We start from the raw sequence: 21,104 nt of genomic DNA on the forward strand, positions 1-21,104 counted from the left end.
TTGGCAGCACAATTTATAATAGCCAAAACCTGGAAGCAACCCAGGTGTCCAACAACAAATGAGTGGCTGAGCAAGTTGTGGTATATATACACAATAGAATACTACTCAGCTGTTAAAAATGGTGACTTCACCGTTTTCAGCCGATCTTGGATGGACCTTGAAAAAATCATGTTGAGTGAAATAAGTCAGAAAAAGAAGGATGAATATGGGATGATCTCACTCTCAGGCAGAAGCTGAAAAACAAGATCAGAAAAGAAAACAGAAGTAGAACCTGAAATGGAATTGGCATATCACACCAAAGTAAAAGACTCTGGGGTGGGTGTGGTGGGTGGGGAGAATACAGGTCCAAGAAGGATTCAGAGGACCTAGTGGGGGTTGTATTGTTATGTGGGAATCTGAGGAATGTTATGTATGTACAAACTATTGTACTTACTGTTGAATATAAAACATTAATTCCCCAATTAAAAAAATAGTACTAAAAATGGTAAATCTTGGATGGGGTTTTAAGGAACTGTACTGAGAGAAGTCAGAAACAAAAGGAATGAATATGGGATGATCTCACTTATAGACAGGAGGTGAAAAACAAAAATGGAAGGGAGAGCACAAAGCAGAACTTAGAATGGAGTAGGTGTATTGCACCTAAGACTCTGGGGTGCCGGGGAGGGTTCAGTTCCTGGAACATGATGGCAAAGGAAGACCTAGTGGGGATTGAATTGTTATGTGGAAAACAAAAATGTTCTGCATATACAAATGATTGTGACTATATTTTACTGTCAACTGTAAAACACTAATTCTACCAATAAAGAAATTGAAAAAGAAAAAAAATAATAAGGGTGTGGGTAGATAGCATAATGGTTAGGCAAAGAGACTCTCAAACCTGAGGCTCCATAGTCGCAGGTTAAAATGAAAGCTTCCCATGTATGGGAAAAATTGAACAAGTCTTTTAAAACTCAACTCCTAGGGGATGCTGAGCATAGGATACTTTGCACCAGGATTATCACTGAGTTTCAGTGCCTATATGATTCCATCATGATATCACCATCTCCTGGTAGTCATTTTTTTATCTCTTATGTATAAAAAGGAAACATTGGGGAGTTGGGAAGTAGCACAGCAGGTTAAGCGCATGTGGCACAAAGCGCAAGGATCTGTATAACGATCCCTGTTTGAGTCCCTGGCTCCCCACCTGCTGGGGCGTCAGTTCACAGGTGGTGAAGCAGGTCTGCAGGTGTCTATCTTTCTCTTCCCCTCTCTGTCTTCCCCTCCTCTCTCCATTTCTCTCTGCCCTATACAACAACAATGACATCATCAACAACAACAATAATAACTACAAACAACAATAAAACAAAGGCAACAAAAAGAAATAAATAAATGTTTTTTTAAAAAAGGAAACATTGACAAAACCATAGGATAAGAGGGGTACAACTCCACACAATTCCCACCACCAGATCTCCGCATTCCATCCCCTCCCCTGATAGCCTTGCTATTCTTTATCCCTTTGGGAGTATGGACCCAAGGTCATTGTAGGATGCAGAAGGTTGAAGGTCTGCCTTCTGTAATTGCTTCCCAGCTGAACATGGGCATTGACAGGTTGATCCATACTCCCAGCCTGTCTCTCTTTCCCTAGTGGGGAAAGGCTTTGGAGAAACAGAGCTCCAGGACACATTGGTGGGGTTGTCTGTCCAGGGAAGTCTGGTTGGCATCATGCTAGCCTCTGGAACCTGGAGGTTGAAAAGAGAGTTAACATACAAAGCAAAACAAATTGTTGACCAATCATGGACCTAAAGGCTGGAATAGTGCAGATGAAGAGTTGAGGTATCTCCATTTTGTAGATAGCTAGTAGGACTATTTTAGTTATATTCCAAAGGCCCTGTGTCTATACTAGTGTGGTTTTTTGATTGTTTGTTTGTTTGCCTGAGTCTGAAATCTGATATGCAGGTAGATCCTAATTATTGTCTGGGGAGATGATGGCATGACTGGCAGAAGGACAAGAAAGATGAATCAGAGGAGAGAGTAGCTCCCAAATATGGGAAAGGTATATAAATATTGTTGATTATAAACCCCATCGATCAAATTGAAAAACTTCTGCACAGCCAAAGAAACTATCACACAAAAAAGAGACCCCTCACAGAATGGTAGAAGATCATCAAATGCAATACATCAGACAAGAGACTAATCACCAAAATATACAAAGAGCTCAGCAAACTTAGCAACAAAAAAGCAAATACCCCCATCCAAAATTGGGCAGAGGATATGAACAGAGCATTCACTGCAGAAGAGATCCAAAAGGCTAGCAAACACATCAAAAATTGCTCCAGGTCACTTACTGTTAGAGAAATGCAAATAAAGACAAAATTTAGATAGCACCTCACTCCTGTGAGAATGGCATACATCAAAAAGGACAGCAGCAACAAATGCTGGAGAGGATGTGGGGACAAAGGAAGCTTGCTGCACTGCTGGTGGGAATGTAAACTGGTCTAGCCTCTGTGGAAAGCAGCCTGGAGAACTCTCACAATGCTAGACATGGACGTTCCATATGACCCAGTAGTCCCTCTCCTGGGAATAGACCCCAATGACTTATGGACTCCATAATACCCAACCAAAAAGTAAACATGTACACCTATGTTCATAGCAGCACAATTTGTAATAGCTAAAATCTGGAAGCAATCCAGGTGCCCAACAACAGATGAGTGGCTGAGAAAGCTGTGGTATATATACACTATGGAATACTACACAGCTATTAAGAACAATGAACCCATCTTCTCTGACCCATCTTGGATAGAGCTAGAAGGAATTATGTTAAGTGAGCTAAGTCAGAAAGACAAAGTATGGGATTATCCCACTCATAAATGGAAGTTGAGAAAGAATAACAGAAAGGGAAACTCAAAGCAGGATTTGACTGAATTTAGAGTAGGGCACTAAGTAAAAACCCTGGGTTGAGGGTGAGGGTGGATGTTCAGCTTCACAGGGGGGGGGGGAGTCTTTTGGTGATGGGAATGGTGTTTATGTACACTCCTATTAACTTGTAGTCATATACATCACTAATTAATATGAGAGGGGAAAAATTGAATGTCTCAAACTTTTAAAAGCACAGACTGAGTCTTTAATACATAGGCTGAGTCTTTGATATGGTGACTCTCTTAAAAGCTTATACCAGGGAGAACAGAAGCAACCAGTGGCACAGCTTTATAGAAATAATGTCAAAGGACATAAATTATGGTGATTTTGTGCATGGTACAGCAAATCCTAACAAAGGGATTTTTCAAAGTTAACCCAGTTGCCAACTAATGTGATTATAGCAATAACTATCTATTGTCTCCTGAAACCCTAAGATAGCAGGAACCTCCCCTTCCTCTATAGAGCCTATATTTCCCCCAGTCCTGGAAACTCTAGGGTAGGGCACACTTTCCTGCATGCTCCTCTCAATTCATACCAAATGATATTGCATCTGCCGATCCCAACCTTATCAATGCAAGGAGTACCACCTCAGCATGCTTCACTTCAGACTGTGTCCAGAGACGTCAGGCATGGAATGCCAACCCTTTACCCTCATTACTCAGGTAAGACCTTTCCTTTCATGGTATTCTCTAATTCCATTTCAGGTGGTTCACTTCCTAATAAAGTCCCAAAACCTAGATATAGACCAGGTCCAGTAAGATAGAGCATATGTTCACATGTATCCATAAAATTAAGGCAAAATATATACCTGAAAGCAAAAATACATAATAGTCTGTAGTGAGTCAGTTCACTACTTTATTATATAAAGTTCATAATGAAATAGAGTCTACTTAGACTTAGACACCCTCCTCACCTACTTCCTATTACAGCTCTCTCACTCACTCCAAAGCTAACATTATCAAAGCAAAGACTGCAAAAGCTGAATCAGGGCAAGAGACTGGCATACTTTAATGATGACTTTTTAGTCACTATCAGGCCACCCCATCAACTGGGGCCCTAATCGGGGAGTCCTGAGATTCCCAAAAAGACATGATGGACCTAGACCTCAAATAAATTCCTCTCTCCATTGTTACTGGTCAATTTCTATCAGGAAAAACACAATAGACCCCTTTGTGGCCCCCCATAGGAACTTGCCCTCGACTTGGATCAACAATGGTAGAAAATGTTCCATCCTCCGAAGGAAGGCTGGAGAGTATAATCTATGCTACACCTGAGGAAGATGGGTCCTGATATTGGGGCAGCTTGGAATGTTCCTACCTATGACCACAGAATGTTGAGCTCAGATCTACAGGGATGCTGAGGTCACATGGGCTTCTAAGCTGAATATGGGCCCCAGATCACATCAAATCAATGGGGCAATATTTTCTTTTTGAAGATTTGTTTGTTTGTTTGTTTGAGAAGGGAGGGGAGATAGAGAACTACAACATCACTGTAGCACACATGATGCTAGAGACCCAGACCTCATGCTATGCTTGAAAGCCTAACCTTTAATCCACTGCATCACTTCACAGACAGATTTCTTGTTTTTCTTATATTTTGTTTCCTGGAGAGTGAAAAGCAAAGAGATAGAGAGGCAAGGAGAGAGCCTTAGAAGAGAGACACCTACAGCATGACTATACCTCTGTAGGTGGAGAATAGGGGCCAGGATATATTTTATATCTTATTGGAAAAACAATAGTCACTGGTGTGTAAAATGGTAAAGCAAAACCAACACAAAGGCCTGTAATGACAAAGTCACTCTTGTGAATTTTTTAAAACAGGAATATGTGCAAACACATTTTATAATGTTTCTAACAAGGCAACCGGAAAATTGAATTGACCAGAATACTGAATTTCCAAACCATCCCAGTTAAGAATTATACATATAGTTATAGATCTATTCAATTCCAGCTAAATTTAGCACTTTCTCACAGATAAGGGGAGGTTGACAAAATATGAATCAATGATAAGCCAGAAATGAAGGTGTCTCTTCAATCCCCAGGAGACGGTTGCCCACCCACCTGCCCTTCTCCTTCTAGCCCTTGCCTCTCTTCATATCACCTGCAGCTGCATCTCTGCAAATGCATTCTTTTTGCCTGTACCATCATCTGCAAGGCACACAGGCAACTCTTTTCAGTTTATAAACCTGTAACTGGGATACCATCTCCTTTTTGCCCTCTGTATAAGACCATAAACATCCCCAGGTCTGGCTCATGATGGGTTCTTTGCTCTAATGGAAACTCCCTCCTGGATATCCCAAAAGAGAAAGATGTGTCTGGTAAGTGGGAGAGGTCAAACCTGAGCACAGCTATTTATTACACATACTGCGACCAGATGGATTTTCCTCATCCATCAAAGCCCTCGTCATCCTCATCACATTAGCTTCTTATAAAAGCTGCCTGCTCTTTCCCCTCACAATCCAGCACTGCTGCATATCTCTCTCTCTCACTCTCACTCTCGCTTTCTCCTGCTCATGCACTTTCAGGAAAATGAACCTTCTCTAACCCCATTGCTGTTCTCCTTAAATCATGGCTACACATCACTCGGTGGCTATTTTTAAACTTTACTTTTATCAATACTCATCCTGTAGCTCAGGGAGATATTAAAACTGTACTGGGGCAAGGAAGGGCGTTTCTGACACTTGCACCCTCATTCATCAGTTCCTCATAGGCCCGTTGGTGACAATGAAAAGATTTCACAATACCGTGCAGCAGAAACTCATTCTCCTGCTCATCCATCATGCTCAACCTAGCAGCAGTTCTACTGACCTAATCTGCAATGCTTCGGTACTCACTAGAGATTTCTTAAAGGCACCCTTCATTGTTGTCTGTAACAAAGAATAGTCCTGGGCCATTCGATAAGGAGGCTAAATGGTGCAAGGATTAATGAAATATTCCCTCATCTTCCCCAGTTCTGGGTTCAAAGCATCCTCTCACAGACTAAACTCAGTTACATAAATGTAAACAAAAAAGGCAAGTGCTTGGAGGCACCAAAAAAGAAGGGCCCCAAAGTGCCAGTGTCATCATCATCAGTTCATTCCTTCATTCATTCACTTATTTGTTCCTTATTTAGTAGATACTTCTTAAAGCATGTATCATGCTCTAAGTTTTAGTATAAACACTGGAGTCATAGAGGTATGATACATAAATGCTGAAATAAGAAACTCATTTCTTAGAGGAAGGGAAAGTAAAAAAGCAAAAATTTCCAGAATACCAATTAAGAAAAAATGTTAACTGTACCCTTTTCTTGATTTGATAAATGCAATTCCCTTTGGACTGTAGCAGGGTGAATGGCAGCCTAGTTGAAGACTGCATCTCCCAGTTACCCTTCAGATTTGTGATGCCCTATGACTAAGGTCAAGTTAATAGAATATCTATAAAAACTTACATTCAAAGTTAATGTCATATGTATCCTAATTTTTGTTAAAGCTGATGTCAAATGTAGCTATCTTTCTTAATTCTTCCCTAGTCTATTGAGTGGAATTGGTGGTGGGGATCCAGTTTTGGACAGAAAACAAGGCAACATGAAGACAATGGCAACTAATTAAAGAATGGCGTAGCAAGCAAGTAAAGGAAATATGGATAACCTCACATAGAATAAGTATTAAATCATTTCTCAGGTGATAATGACAATGGCCCAAGCCCTGGTTACAGAGTCTATATTTGTGTGATAGTAATGAAATAAAGGACATTGAGGTATTTAATTTGCATTTTGACTTTCAGAGGGCTCTGGATGATGCCCAGAGAAAAAGGAGCTGCCTTAAAGGAAGTTATATGTTCTGTTGTTGACATCAGTCCCATTTAAATGCCCAGAAGAAGGACAAATGAGAGGCAATTCAGAGATCTCAGTAGATAAACATAATAAGTACTCCAGGTTTATTTAAGTTTATAGACCATTTATCCCTTACCTTCTAGCTTGTTCCCTGCTATGCAAAGCAAAACCCCTATCCAGAATGTTGTAGTTTATGATATTCTAAACTATTTATTCCATATTTCACTCACTTATTCCTTAAAATATTTTCACTTTAAATATCTGCCCTCTCTCCTGGATGAAAATGTAAGCTCTCTGAGAAAAAACAATCACAACTTTAAAGTATTTCTCATATAGCATGGGGCTCAGATTTCATAGGCATTCAAAAATTAAAAAGGACAACTTATAACAAATAAGAAGTTAAAAAATGCACTAAGGGAGTCACTAGACAGAAAGCATTAGTAAAACAAAAAATAAGACCAAAGAAATTGAAATAGTCACCAAAAGCCTTCTCAACAACAGTCCAGGCCCAGACAAGCTTCACAGATAAATTTTTACAAAGCCTTCAAGAAGAACTAACATATCTAATTTACAAGTTCTTCCAAAATATTAAAGACACAGGAATACATTCTTCCACCTTTTATAAAGCCAACATCACCCTGATTCCAAAAAAAAAAAAGAGAGACACAACTGAAAAATAAAACTATAGACTAGTCTCCCTGATGAACAAAGATGCTAAGATCTTCCACAAAATCCTAGCAACATGGCTATATTAATACATCAAAAGAGTTTTACAGAACAACCAAGTGAGATGTTTCCCAGGGATGCAAGGCTGGTTCAATATACACAAGTCAATAAATGTGATCCACCGCATCAACAATGGAAATACAGAAACCATATGATCATCTCAGTAGATGTGGAGAAAAACCTCTGGCAAGATCCAATAACCCATCATGATCAAAGCATTAAAATGATGAGGATAAAAGATGGTAAGTTCTTCAAATTAGTCCAATCTATATACAATTATCCAACAGTCAACATCATAATAAATGGAGAGAAACTGAAAGCATTCCTTCTCTGGTCAAGATAGGGCTTCCCACTGTCTTCATTGCTATTTATCACAGTCTTGGAAGTTCTATGCATAGAAATTTGGCAAGAGAATATTCTCCAAAGAAGAGAGCTAAAGAGCTAATAAATTGAAAAAATGCTTAAATTCACCAGAGAAAGGCAAATAAAAACAGAGATACCTCTTTATACCTAGGAGGATGTTGTGCATTTAAAAAGACAGAAACACCAATTGGTGGAGAGGCTAAGGGGGGAAAGTGACTCTCCTATACTGTTGATGTAAATAGGTCCAACTCCTATGAAAATAGTTTGTAGATTCATTGGAACACTAGAAATGGGCTTACTTTATGATCCAGAAATCCCTATCCTAAGGATATACCCTAGGAAAACAAAAACACATAATCTTCAAAGACCTTTGCACACCTATGTTCATGGAAGCACAGTTTATAATAGTCCAAACTTGGAAGAAACCCAGATGTCTAATGGCATGTCAAATGGCTTAGAAAATTTTGGTGTACAGAGACAAAAGAATGCTATGTAGATGTTAAAAATGATAAGTTTGGGGGCCAAGTGGTGGTACACCTGGTTGAGTGTACATGCTCCATTGGCAAGGACTGGGATTCAAGCCCCTGCTCTCCATCTGCAGGGGGGATGCTTTGTAAGCAATGAAAAAGGTCTGCAGGTGTGTTTCTTTCTCCTTCTCTTTGTCTCCACTTTCCATCTTAATTTATTTCTGTCCTACCTAGTAAAACTAGAAAGAGAAACAAAATAAAAAAGAACAAATAGCTGTCTGGAGCAGCATATTCCTTGTGCCAGCACTGAATCCCAGCAATAACACTGGTAGCAATAAAAAACGAAGATGAAGTCGTCTCCTTTGCAATATCTTGGTCATAACTTGAAACTATCATTTAGAATGAGATAAGTCAAAAAGAAAAAGATCAGTGCCAGAGATTTCAATTATAGGTAGAACTTTAGAATACAGAATAGTAAGGGAGGAAATAACATGAAACTCAGACTGGGCATGGTATATTACACCAAAGCAAAGGACTCTGGGAAAGAAAAGGAAGAGAAAAAATGAAGGGACATTGGGATTCTGGTATATCTCCTAGATACCTATGAAAGAGATATGTGAAGTTGTGCTTATGTGTTAAAAACTATACTATAAAGCATTAACCCCCACCAAAAAAAAAGGGAAATTAATTATTTTTTAAAAGGCTGGGCAGTGGCACACCTGGTTGAGTGCACATGCTGCAATGACTATGGTCGCTGGCTCAAACTCTAGCCTCCACATGTAGGAGGGAAGCTTCATAAGCAGTGAAATAGTGCTACAGTTGTCTCTCTCTTTACCTGTCTCTCACTCCTCTTTCAATTTCCCTCGGTCTCTATTTAATAAATAAATAACATGTCTTAAATAATGATAATTTTAAGAAAGAAGCATTAGTGCTTCAAACAAGATTTGGGGTGCTGTAGTTTGGGGTTTTTTTTGTTTTTTTGGGGGGGGTACTTAACAGAAATACTTGAAATGCGTCACTGTATTTTTCCCTTGCTTATTGAAATAATAGTGATTTATAAGACTATTAGTTAATAATTACAGTCTCCTTCAATACCTGTGAATCTTTCCTCCTGAAGTTGGGGACCAGGGGCTTGAACCTGGCTCCTTGTGCATTGTAATGTGTGCCATCACCTGTAATGTGTGCCATCACCAAGTGTGACCCCTCTATTTTCCATTTAATAGTTTGGGGCCCCTGATTAAGAAATAGGTAAATCTCTATGTAGGAACTTATTTCTGGGCTCTCAATTCTATTTCACTAGTCAGAGTATCTATTTTTGCTCCAGGAACAGGTAATTTTGTTACAAATGCCTTATAATATAGTTTGAGATCTGGGAGCATAATACCTCCAGTTCTATTCTTTTTTCTCAAGATTGTTTTTAGTGATTCTAGGTGTTTTCTAGTTCCAAATAAACTTGTGTATCTTTTGGTCTATTCTCTTAAGAAATGGGTGTAAGTAAGCTTGATGGAGAATGCATTAAGTTGGTATATGGCTCTGGGTAGACCATTCATTTGGATGATACTGATTCTTCCAGTCCATGAGCAGGGAATATTCTTCCATTTTTTTTGTATTTTTCTATTTTCTTGAATAATGAATCATAGTTTTCAGTATACAAGACTTTCACTTCTTTGGCTAGGTTTATTCCTAGATATTTTATTGGTTTTGTTTTTATAGTAAAATGGATTGATTTCTGGTTTTCTTCTTCTAACAATGTTTACATAGAGGAATGCCACTTACTTTTGTATGTTAATTTTATATCCTGACAACTAACTATATTGCCTGATAATTTCAAAAAGCTTCCTGCTGGATTATTTAGGTTTTTCTATGTATGCTAACATATCATCTACAAATAGTGAGAGTTTGACTTCCTCTCTTCCAATCTATATCCCTTTAATTCCTTGCTCCTGCCTGAATGCTATGACAAGAAATTCCAACACTATTATGAATAGTAATGGTGATAGTGGGCAGCACTGTCTAGTACCTGATCTAAGAGGGAATATGCCGGGATAGCCTGAGGGTGTTTCTTCCCGAGCAAGTGCTCTCTGGGTTGGAGAGACCTCAACTGGAGCCAGCCTAGGCTGCTGCATGGGAGAGGGATCAGGAACTCGTGCCGAGCTAGCGTCACAGGAGATACACTCTGGAACTCTTGGAGCTGGAAAGCAATTCCAAGTGTGTGTTTACTTCAGAAGAGAAGCTGTATATATACTCGCCAAGTAGGGTGGAAACAGGATTTGATGTAGAGAGGGTGGAGCAAAAAGAGATTGGTGGAAATCAGGATGTGACAAGGAGAGGGGGCAAAGCAAAAAGAGAGTATGAACCAGCCGGATTAAACCAATGCCCTGGAGGCAGGGCAGTGTTTAGTTAACAGTGATTTTTTTTTAACTTTTTTTTATTTAAGAAAGGATAAATTAACATAACCATAGGGTAGGAGGGGTACAAGTCCACACACTTAACAATGATTTATGTAAATAGACCACAGCTTTAAGTGGCATCAAACCAATGCCCTGCGGGCATGGTGGTGCTTAACTAAGCAGGATTAGAGACAGAGGCTTTAGCTGGGGGGGGGGGGTGGGGAGCTGGCATACTACCCAACATCTGGCATACTACCCAACAGGAATAGTTCTAGATTTTCACCATGAGTATGAAAAATGGAAATTGATGGAAAATTCCTCAATCTAGTGGAGTCCATATACAGCAAACCTACAGCCAACATTGACTGATTTACATATATTAAACCAACCTTGCTTCCCTGGGATAAACCCCACTTGGTGATGATGAACAATCTTTTTAATATGCTTCTGTATCCAGTTGGCTAGAATTGTGTTTAGTATTTTAGTATCAATGTTCATCAGAGATATTGGTATGTAGTTTTCTTTTTTTGTTTTAGCACAGTCTGCTTTTGGTATCAGAGTGATGTTGGCTTCATAGAAGCTGGAAGGGAGTATTCTTGTGTCTTCAGTGTTTTAGGAGAGTTTTAAAACTCTTGCTTGAAGGTTTTGTAGAATTCATTTGTAGAACCAACTGGTCCAGGACTTTTATTCTTGGGAAAGTTTTTGATAACTGTTTGAATTTCTTTGGCTGTGATTGGCCTGTTCTTAATTTGTAGGTACAATTAGTTTAATTTTGGAAGTTCATAGGTATCTAGAAACTCATCCATTTATTCCAGGTTCTCTGGCATGGTGGCATATAGTCTTTCATAAAAGCCTCACAAGATATGTTGGCTATCTATGGTGTCTGTTATGATATCTCCTCTTTCGTTTACAATCCTATGTGTTTGAGTCTTCTTTTTTCATATTGTGAGTCTGGCTAAAGGTTTGTCAATTTTGTTTACCCTTTTAAAGAACATTTAGCTTCATTGATCTTTTATACAGTTCTCTTACTTTCAATGTCACTTATTTCCGTCCTAACTTTAGTTATTTCAGTCTTTCTGATTACTTTAAGGTTCCTTTGTTCTTCTTCTTCTGAGTCTTTAAGGTGTGAAATCAGATTGTTTATTTGAGCTTTTGTTTCATTCCTTGATGTGTTCTTGTATGGCTATGAATTTCCTTCTCAGTACTTCCAGACTGTATCCCAAGTATTTTGAGAGCTTGTGTCCTCATTTCCATTGACATATTGAGACATTTTGATTCCTTCCTTAATTTCCTCTTTGAACCCCCCCACAGTAGTCATTAAGTAGTGCACTGTTGAGTTTTCATATCTTGAGACTTTTAGTATTTTTTTTCTTGTTAAGTGTGAATTTAATTCCACTGTGGTCTGAGAAGATGTTTGGGATGATTTCAATGCTCTTGAATTTGTTGACACTGTCACTATACAATATACTAGACCAATATACGGTCTGTCCTTGAGAATGACCCATGTAGACTTGAGTAGAATGTGGATTCCAGTTTCTTGGGGTGAATAACTCTGAAAATGTGCAATAGTTCTAGTTTACCTATCTCTTCATTTAGTTCACTTCTTTCTTTATTGGCTTTCTGCTTAGACATTCTGTCAGTTTGAGAGACTGGGATGTTGAAATCCCTCACTATTACTGTGTTGCTGTAAATATACTGCTATAGCTCTTTCAGTGGATGTTTGATATATTTAGATGGCCTCTTACTGGGTGCATAGATGTTAATAACCACTAAGTCCTTTTGATTGACTGATCCTCTGAACATTAAGTAATGTCTATCCTTATCTTTTTAAATTTTATTTATTTTAATAATCATGTCAGATATGAGAATAACTGTTGCTGCCCCTTTTTGTGGTCCATTTAACTTTGAGTCTGTGTTTGTCTTCTTGAGGTAGGTGAGTTTCCTGCAGACAACATATGATTAGGTTGTGCTTTCTGATCTATCTTTCTACTCTGTGACTTTTAATAGGTGAATTCAGGCCATTGAGATTTATAGATACTATAAACTGAAGGTATTTTAATGACATTATTCTATACTTTTAGAGTTAGAGTTTACTAATACATGGCAATGTTGTGATTGTTTACAGGAGAACTTTCTGAACTTCTTACAGGGCAGGCTTAGTGACAGATTATTCCTTCAACTTTTGCTTGTCTGAGATGGTTTTTATGCCTCCATCTAGTCTGAATGACAGTCTAGCTGGATACAGTAGTCTTGGCTGAAAGCCTTTCTCACTGAGCACTCGATAGATATCTTGCCATTCTCTAATGGCCTTTAGAGTTTGTGTGGAGAAATCTGCTGCTAATCTTATGGGTTCTCCTATGTAAGTGACTGATTTTCTGTTCCAGCCTTCAGGATCCTTTATTTATTCTTATTTACATTCTAAATAGGATGTGTCTTGGTGTCTTTAAGTCTGGGTTAATTTTGTTTGGGACTTTCTGGTATTATTTAACTTTTATGTCTTTTATGATGTCTAAAGTAGGGAACTTCTCAGCTATTATGTCCTGTAGAATTCCTTCTTCTCCCTTTCTCTCTTTCTTCCTCTGGTAAGCCAATGATACATATATTACTTCTTTAGGAGTCATCCCCTATGTCTCTATTATTGTTTTATTGTTTTCAATGTCTGTTAATCTCTTTTTGAGATTTATTACTTCTTTCTTAGTTTTCTCTAATTCACTCTTGATCTTGCTAATTCTGTTTTTTTTTTGCCCCATTTATTCTGCTCTCTCTCCCCTCTATTGTTTTCTGCAGCTTAAATATTTTGTTATCCTGTTCTGATTCTGTATTAGCTTGTTTAGCTAGTTGTCCTTTAAACTCAGCTATTTCATCTTTCAGCTGTCAGATTTCCTCAAGATAAACAGTGTTTACTTTCAAAGTCTCATTTGTTGTTTCCTCATTTCTGACGATATTACTTTCAGAAGCTTTCTTTACTCTTGTAACTATTGCATTAATTAGCATTTGGATGCTGTCTTCATCCTTATGTGCTTCTATCTTTGGGGGGCTTTTATTTGGACTTTTGTCCAGATTTATTTCTCCAATATTTCTTTTCAGTTTAACCATTGTATTTGGTTTGTTACAAGGTCCTTCTCTCAACACTTTTCTATCCACTAGTGACAGTTACCTGGATTTATTTGTGTCTATAAGGTAGAAAGAGTTCACATGAGAATGCCTTATGTGTACTCAAACAGAATATTTATCTTGTTTCTTGGTGTGGAGGACTCTTAAATGTCCAGTAAGTTTAATTCATTAAAGTCTTTATTTATTTCTATTGTTTCTTTATCAATTCTCTGCATAGATGGCCTGTCATTTTGAGAAAGTAGGGTGTTAAAGTCTCCTACTATTACTGTTTCTATTGATATATTTTTGTAGTTCTTTCAGCAAAGTTTTGAGGCATTTAGATGACCCCTGAGTGGGTGCTGACTGAGCCTTTGATCATAATGTAATGTTCATCCTTATTGTTCATTAATTTGTTTTTATTTTATTTCATTTTGCCTCCAGGGTGATTGTTGGGCATTAAGCCAACTCCCCCTGCTCCATCCTGCATTGCTGATATCTATCTTCTTTCTACCTTGAGAACCGCCCTGCCTGCAGGGTAACATGAATCTCACCTGCTAAAATCCTCACAACAGTTGCTAAGAAAGCTTCCACCTTCCCAGCATGCTTTTGCCTTTTCCACTCCTTTTCCTAGCCATTTCCATTTCCAACTTACCACTTCTGGTTTTATCCTATAAAAGCATTGGCTCTCTGATCAATAGATCCTTTTGCATTGCCACGCTGCCATGAGTTCCTGAGTCATCTATCTCCCACATCGCTGAGTGAGTAGCAGCCCCATTACTTCCATTCTTTCACTTTGAATCTGTATTTGTCCTGTTGAGTTAGGTGGAATTCCTGCAGACAGCATATGGTTGTGTTAAGTGTCCTGATCCATTTTCCGACTCTGTGCCTCTTACTTGTGGCTTATTGAGTTTCTGGAGAGATTCTGGTTGTATTTTGTTGAGTTTACAGGTAATTAATTATTCATTGTTTTTTTATCTAGTTTATCAGTAGTGTGATCTGAAATTGCTCCTATTCCATATGCACGCCTCTGGAAGTCCCTGTATACATACATCTTCTTAAATCTTATAGAGTCCTTTTCTCATACTTTTTCAATACGTTGATTATGCTTGCTGAGATTCATTTGGGACTACATGAATTACTTAAGAGGTCATAGTAGTAAAATTTAATGGTATTTTTGCTTTAACTAAATCCCTGAGGTAGTTCATAGTTCTTTGTTTTGCTGCTGGGAAGTTGGCTGGGTGGTGTTTTTCTAGCTGGAAAGACCTGGAGGCTTCAGTAATATGTAGATTTTTCACTTAATCACTTATTAATGATTAAGAAACCAAAGATAAGAAATGAAGATAAGTGCACTGAGATAGGGCATAAAGAATAATTAGAATTTTGACTTAATCACTAGTAATTAAGAAAGATAACAGAGATAACAGATAAGATAAGGAAGATCAAGACTGAGAAAGGGATAAAATTTGGTCATACAACAGGCATGTGACTGATTGAGGTTGTACCCCAAATTCTCCCCCCTATTGTCCAGTTGCTATATCTAGATTCTGTCTAGCATTGGATTGGCAGCTAGTGGTCTCAAAGAGATGTGGTCTAATGAGGATCCAGAATGCCATCCTTGGCATTCTTCCACAACTCAGCTCAGCTGCTCCATTCACTATTCCTGGTCCAGCCATTGCCAAGCTGCTCCATTCACTATTCCTGTTCACTATTCCTGGTTCAGCCATTGCCAAGCATGATCTCTTGAGTTTCAAGTATCAATCCCTCATACCTTGTCTGCCCACTTGCCATATGTGTCTGTACAGACTTGTGAGTTTTTGAAGAAATCTCAATTGTATTCTATTGAGTCTCAGTAGAGTTTTCATTCCTTTTCCTAGTTTCATAGGATAATAGTCCTATGCTCCTGCCTACCTGCCTCAATGTTGTGGTTTTTAATAAGATTTATCTATTCTATTTTAATGTAAGAAGCAGACCAGATTTAGCACTGTTCATCTCTGGTGCCAGGGAATAAAAAGGTGCTTTAATTTTGTGTTCCCATTTTACAAAAGCAGCAAAAGAAAACCCCAAGGTGAATGCTGTGATGAATGTCTCAAAGTTAGGCATGGTAGAGATAACAAAACACATTGTCTTTTGTTTGCTTTTTACTATAGTAGAATACCAGGCTGAACCAGAAACAAAAGCAAACCTGTATTATAAATATCAAGAATACCTACTCTAATCACCCTTTGTACCATTTCCTTGTATTTCAATTAAACTATGTCTGAATACAATTCTCATGAAAGCCCAAATATACTTAAAGTGGGTGATAATATTACAAGACATGTGGGGAGTATAGAGGTTGAATTATGTTATAAGTGTAATTTTAATCTACGTCAGGATCCTGATATGTTTTCTTGAATACCCATGAAAAGCAGCCTAAGAAGTTTGGATTTTAAAGGACACCAATATCTCTAGCAACATCAATACTCTAATCTTCACTTTTCTAAGTAAAATATTTCTATCAGTGAGATAAATAATGTCTAATGCACAAAAATTATTTAAAATTACTTGAATCTGTTGATAATATACCATAGAATTTCATATTTTATGATTTTATGTACCAGAGAAAAAACTGAAGTATGATGTTTTTCAGTCATCTTGATTTTTTTTATCTTATGTGTATTAAAATAGTTCTTTTAAACTATATTTGTGTGTGTGTATCACTCAAATGTTTTTTAAAATATATGTGTGAAATAGCAGGATAAAATATTCTAAAAACTTCTTCCATTCACTGCTTGACTACTAAGAATCAATTCTTTAACTCAAGAGCTTGTGGTATTTGTATTTCCCACACAAAATAACATCTTCCCTGTTAGTGAAAAATATTATTGGTCATTATGCCAGGTCCCCTGCATTGCTTAATGCTGTGGTCTATTTACATAATCATTGTTTTACCTGCCCTGCCTGTAGGGTATTGGTTTATCCCATTGGTTAGAACCTTTGCAACAGCTGCTATGGAAGCTTTTTACCTACAAGCTCTTTTTTCTCCAAACCCTCTCCTAGCCATTTCCTTTTCCAAACTGCCACTTCCTTTTCAAAAGATATAAAGGTGTTGTCTCTGATCAATAAAGGCATTGCATTGCATTCCCACTCAGCCACGAGTTCCTGGTCTCTTCTTTCTCTGGCAACGCTAGCCAGGCATCTTGGCGCACCAACATTGGGCCTAACCCACTCATCCCCCAGATAAGTATACACCACTTGGCTCTCTGCAGCCTTGCATTTTACGAAGGCACTGTGATTATTTTTCCCCTCTTATTATTTTTCTAAGACCCCTCCACCATGGGCAACCTTCCTCCTTTATGAAGAGGTTTCCCAAACCATCTACTCTTTTATCATGAGACAGTTTCTCTGTCTCTTGAACATTTTGCTCTGGGTCACACCTTGGTTCCTCATGACCGTGATCATAGAGCTTGGAAGATGTGCAGAAATATCCCCTGGGACTTCCTGGACTCCCTCCCATGTCTCCCATGGAAAAGGGTGACTCTAACTTGCAGAGCCTTCTCCAGAAACTTGGCAGTCTCCAAGAATGGAGACACAAAGTTAATTCTACCCTCCTGATTCAATTCTTTCTTCTATGGGAAGACATTTTTGGGAATGGGTGCCTGCAGCAATCCCACAGGGACAGTCAGAACCAGCCTAACTGGGATTTTGAGGCTCTTTTTAAAGTAGGACACCCTCTGGGGACTCATAATGCAACATAGCAGGATCTAAATAATCTGGTTCAAAGTACCTAAAAAAAAACTCCCTACCACTTCTCTCCCCCACCCCTCGATCTCTCTGAATATCTTAAGTTTGCTCTCTGTTTCAGTTGTGTTTTGTAAGAGAGTGATTTGAATGACTGAATTTTTGTAAGGCCCATTTTGCTCTGAGTACTCTGAAACTTAATTGACTTTATAAAAAAAAAAATGCTGGATGCAGCCATTATTTCTGGAGATGTCCAGAAACAATCCTAAAATTTATTTTTCTTTTGTTTTTTTTTTACGTCTTGGTATAAATGTGAAACATTTAATCTTGAAAACTGTATGGATATGGGCAGGTGAGATAGCATAATGGTTATTCAAAGAAACTCTTATGCCTGAGGCTCCAAAGTTCCAGATTCAATCCCCTATAGAGCTGAGCACTGTCCTGGTAAAAACAAACAAACAAACAATAGAAAAACACAATGTCACTAACGTGTTAACTCTCTAAGTAACCTGAGTTTGTTTTAAGTATAAGGTAAAAGTTAGTTAAAAATCAATATATTTTAACTAAATCTGGTCTGAAGATCCTGCACACACCTAGGGTGTGTCTCCATCTTAAATGGGTGTAACAAAAGTTAGAAAAGATGCTATTGATATGTAAAGCTCTCATATACCTTCTCAATTAAAGAGGTAGAACCAGCCAGGGTGAATGATAGATGACACAATGGTTATGCTAATGTTTCTCATTCTTGAGGCTTCTAATGATGGTTCTTCTGTTTACCTTTCCACATTTTATTGAGGCTTCAGCTTTTTAAACAACCTTAAAATCATACTATAAAGGACTTCCAAAATTATAAAGGTACTTAAACCAATTATAATAATCGAATTATCAATTATAATAAACTTCTAAGTTGTCACAAGTTTTGTTTCACAAGTAAGCGATTACAGCTATGTCAAGCCTTCACATGAAGAAGCATCTGCTTATATGAAATCCCCAGAAATCCATTTTTGACCCCTGTCCTCTGACATAGCCCACAACTACAGCCACCCCCCAAAAAAAACCCATGATGTGACCTGACACGATATGTAGAACCTGATTCACAGACTCCAAAGGACAGAACTTTCCTACCTCCTTTCTCTCACCCATCATTGTCTGCCCTTCTTGCTTCTTTTTCACCTGTCACCTTTTGGCAGTTCCAGCTCACTTTCTACAGAAAAGTGGAATTCCGATGGTTGACCTCCCCCATCCAAATAGACATGCAGTGTTTCATCCCCTGGCATTTCTTCCCCTGGTCGTCAGCATTGGACTGACACTTCTATTGGTCTTACTGGTACACTTCTTAGTCACCTTAAACAACTTTACAGCAGCTTTCCTTTATGCTGCTGGGTTTCTCAAAGACTGACCTACAGCAGTCCATGGACTTTACAGCCAGCTGTCTTTGGGACTCTACAGTGCTGAATAGCCCCTTTGCTTGGCAGGCCATGTCCCTTCGCCTGCAGGCCCTGTCCCAAGAATCAGGAAACGCCCCCCTTTCGCCTGATAGGCCCTGCCCCCAGAGGCAGGAAACGCCCTCCTTGCCTGCAGACCCTGCCCCCAGAGGCAGGAAATGCCCTTTGAGGCAAGAAACACCCCTTTTCACCCAGCAGGCCACCCCTTGACATCACACTGGCTCCTGCTGCTCTCCTACATGTCCCTCCCAGTCTTATTGCAGTTCTTTTTGAAAATGCCTGCATGATACGGGTTTCTGTTCATCCCTACACTGCTGTTCCTCTGACAGAAATTGAGTTTTTTACAGACATTGACACATTTATATATGGCCATTAAGAAAGAAGGAGATGTTGAGAATATGTGAGTATGTGATTGAGCTTGGCAGGGCTTAAACCTGAGGGGTGTGTCAATCCTGTTAGTCTCTCTCTCTACTGAGAGGTTGAGCAAGGAGGGACAGTAGAACCCCAAAGGCATGCCTCCTCCTGTGAGACTCCCAGCCTCACAAAGCACCCCACATTCCTGATATTATGGCCATTAGATAAAAAGAAAAGGGAGATGTTGGTCATTACACCAGGTCTCCTGCATTGCTTAATTCTGTGGTCTATTTACATAATCATTCTTTTGCCTGAGATCCACCCTGCCTGCAGGGTATTGGTTTATCCCATTGGTTAGAACCTTCAAAAGAGATGCTATGGAAAATTTTTACCTTCACACTCTTTTCTCTACCCCCTCTCCTAGCCATTTCCTTTTCTGACCTGCCACTTCCATTTCAAAAGATATAAAGGCATTGTCTCTGATCAATAAAGACATTGCATTGCATTCCCACTCAGTCATGAGTTCCTGGTCACTTCTCTCTCTGGTGACGCTAGCCCGGCAAAATATAACTGATAATATTGCCAACATACATTCTGAAAATTTTGATGTTATCACATCCTCACACTTAACAGGAAATAACAACAGAAGATTTTCATACAATAGCCAAATGATTTGCTGACTGAAACCACAGGGCAACAGTTCAGAGGAAATATCAAATTCCAAGACTGCCCAAGCACAGTATTCAACATGGCAGACCCTGGTCAAAGTCAGAAACCAGAACATTGAGACATTCACTAAATAAAATGTGGGGAAGGGGTTATATTATTAACAAGAAACTATAAAAATAAAAATTAAGATATATATTAAATTTTAAAAATAATGTTATATGTATAATATATAAAACAAATGTAAAGCAAATATAAAAAGAAAGAAGGGCCAGGCAGTGTTACACCTGGTTAAGTGCACATACTACTGTGCAGAATGACTTGGGTTCAAGGCCAAGGTCCTGCAAGGGGAAAGCTTCATTAGAGGTGAAGCAGTGCTGCAGGTGTCTCTCTGTCTCTCTCCCTCTTTTTCTTCCCTCCCCTCTCATTTTCTCTCTGTCTCTATCCAATAATAAATAAATAAATAAAATCTTTAAAAAATATATAAAAGAAAATTAAGAGTGTTACTTGTTTTATCTTTTGGGAGCTCTGAAGTATCTCTTATTTATCATATTCAGAAAATTTAAATTTGTTAATGTTAACTGCAAACACAAAAGAGACTTTAAAGTAGTACTTTTTCTCTGGGATTCAGAGGTTTCTGAATGTCAAAATGGAAATGAGATGTTTTAGTCACTTTTATTCATATCATATTAATTTATTGAGCTATGCAACCATATCTTGGGTCACATCATAGTCAGGGAGTTATTCAATGTACTATTTACTCAGATCTGCATTTCCTTCTTATGATGCTATAACTTTACTACCAGATATATCCAGTAACATGGAGGTATCAAAATGTCATGGAATATGAATCTTGATTCCTGTCCATAGATATAAATGCATGATATCACCACTAGCAATGCATTCACCCATGTCACCTCTCAGCTAAGTCATGTCCTCAGTATTTACAAGATCAAAATCAAGGAGCTAGTAAATATGAACTTTGTGTAGAAGCTCTAGGGGGAAGGGGGGAATCACCTCCCATCCTCATAGGGAGAAAAAAAAGTCCAATTCCTTGAAGCTAATGCCTTATAGCTACTGTGATGTTGCACACATTTCTTAGTAGGAAGAAAGATGGTATCTATTCATCAACATTTATATAGGACTGAAAGAGCCAAAAATACCTCATATCCAAG

General features: G+C 38.5%; 1 protein-coding gene across 1 annotated transcript in view; it reads right to left on the bottom strand.

Moving 5' to 3' along the window:
* Nucleotides 1-21,104, bottom strand: part of LRMDA (leucine rich melanocyte differentiation associated) — a 1,384,659-nt gene that overhangs the window by 681,386 nt on the left and 682,169 nt on the right. The window lies entirely within an intron of this gene.

Source organism: Erinaceus europaeus, chromosome 1 (genome assembly GCF_950295315.1).
Source record: "Erinaceus europaeus chromosome 1, mEriEur2.1, whole genome shotgun sequence".
Classification (NCBI taxonomy): Eukaryota; Metazoa; Chordata; class Mammalia; order Eulipotyphla; family Erinaceidae; genus Erinaceus; species Erinaceus europaeus.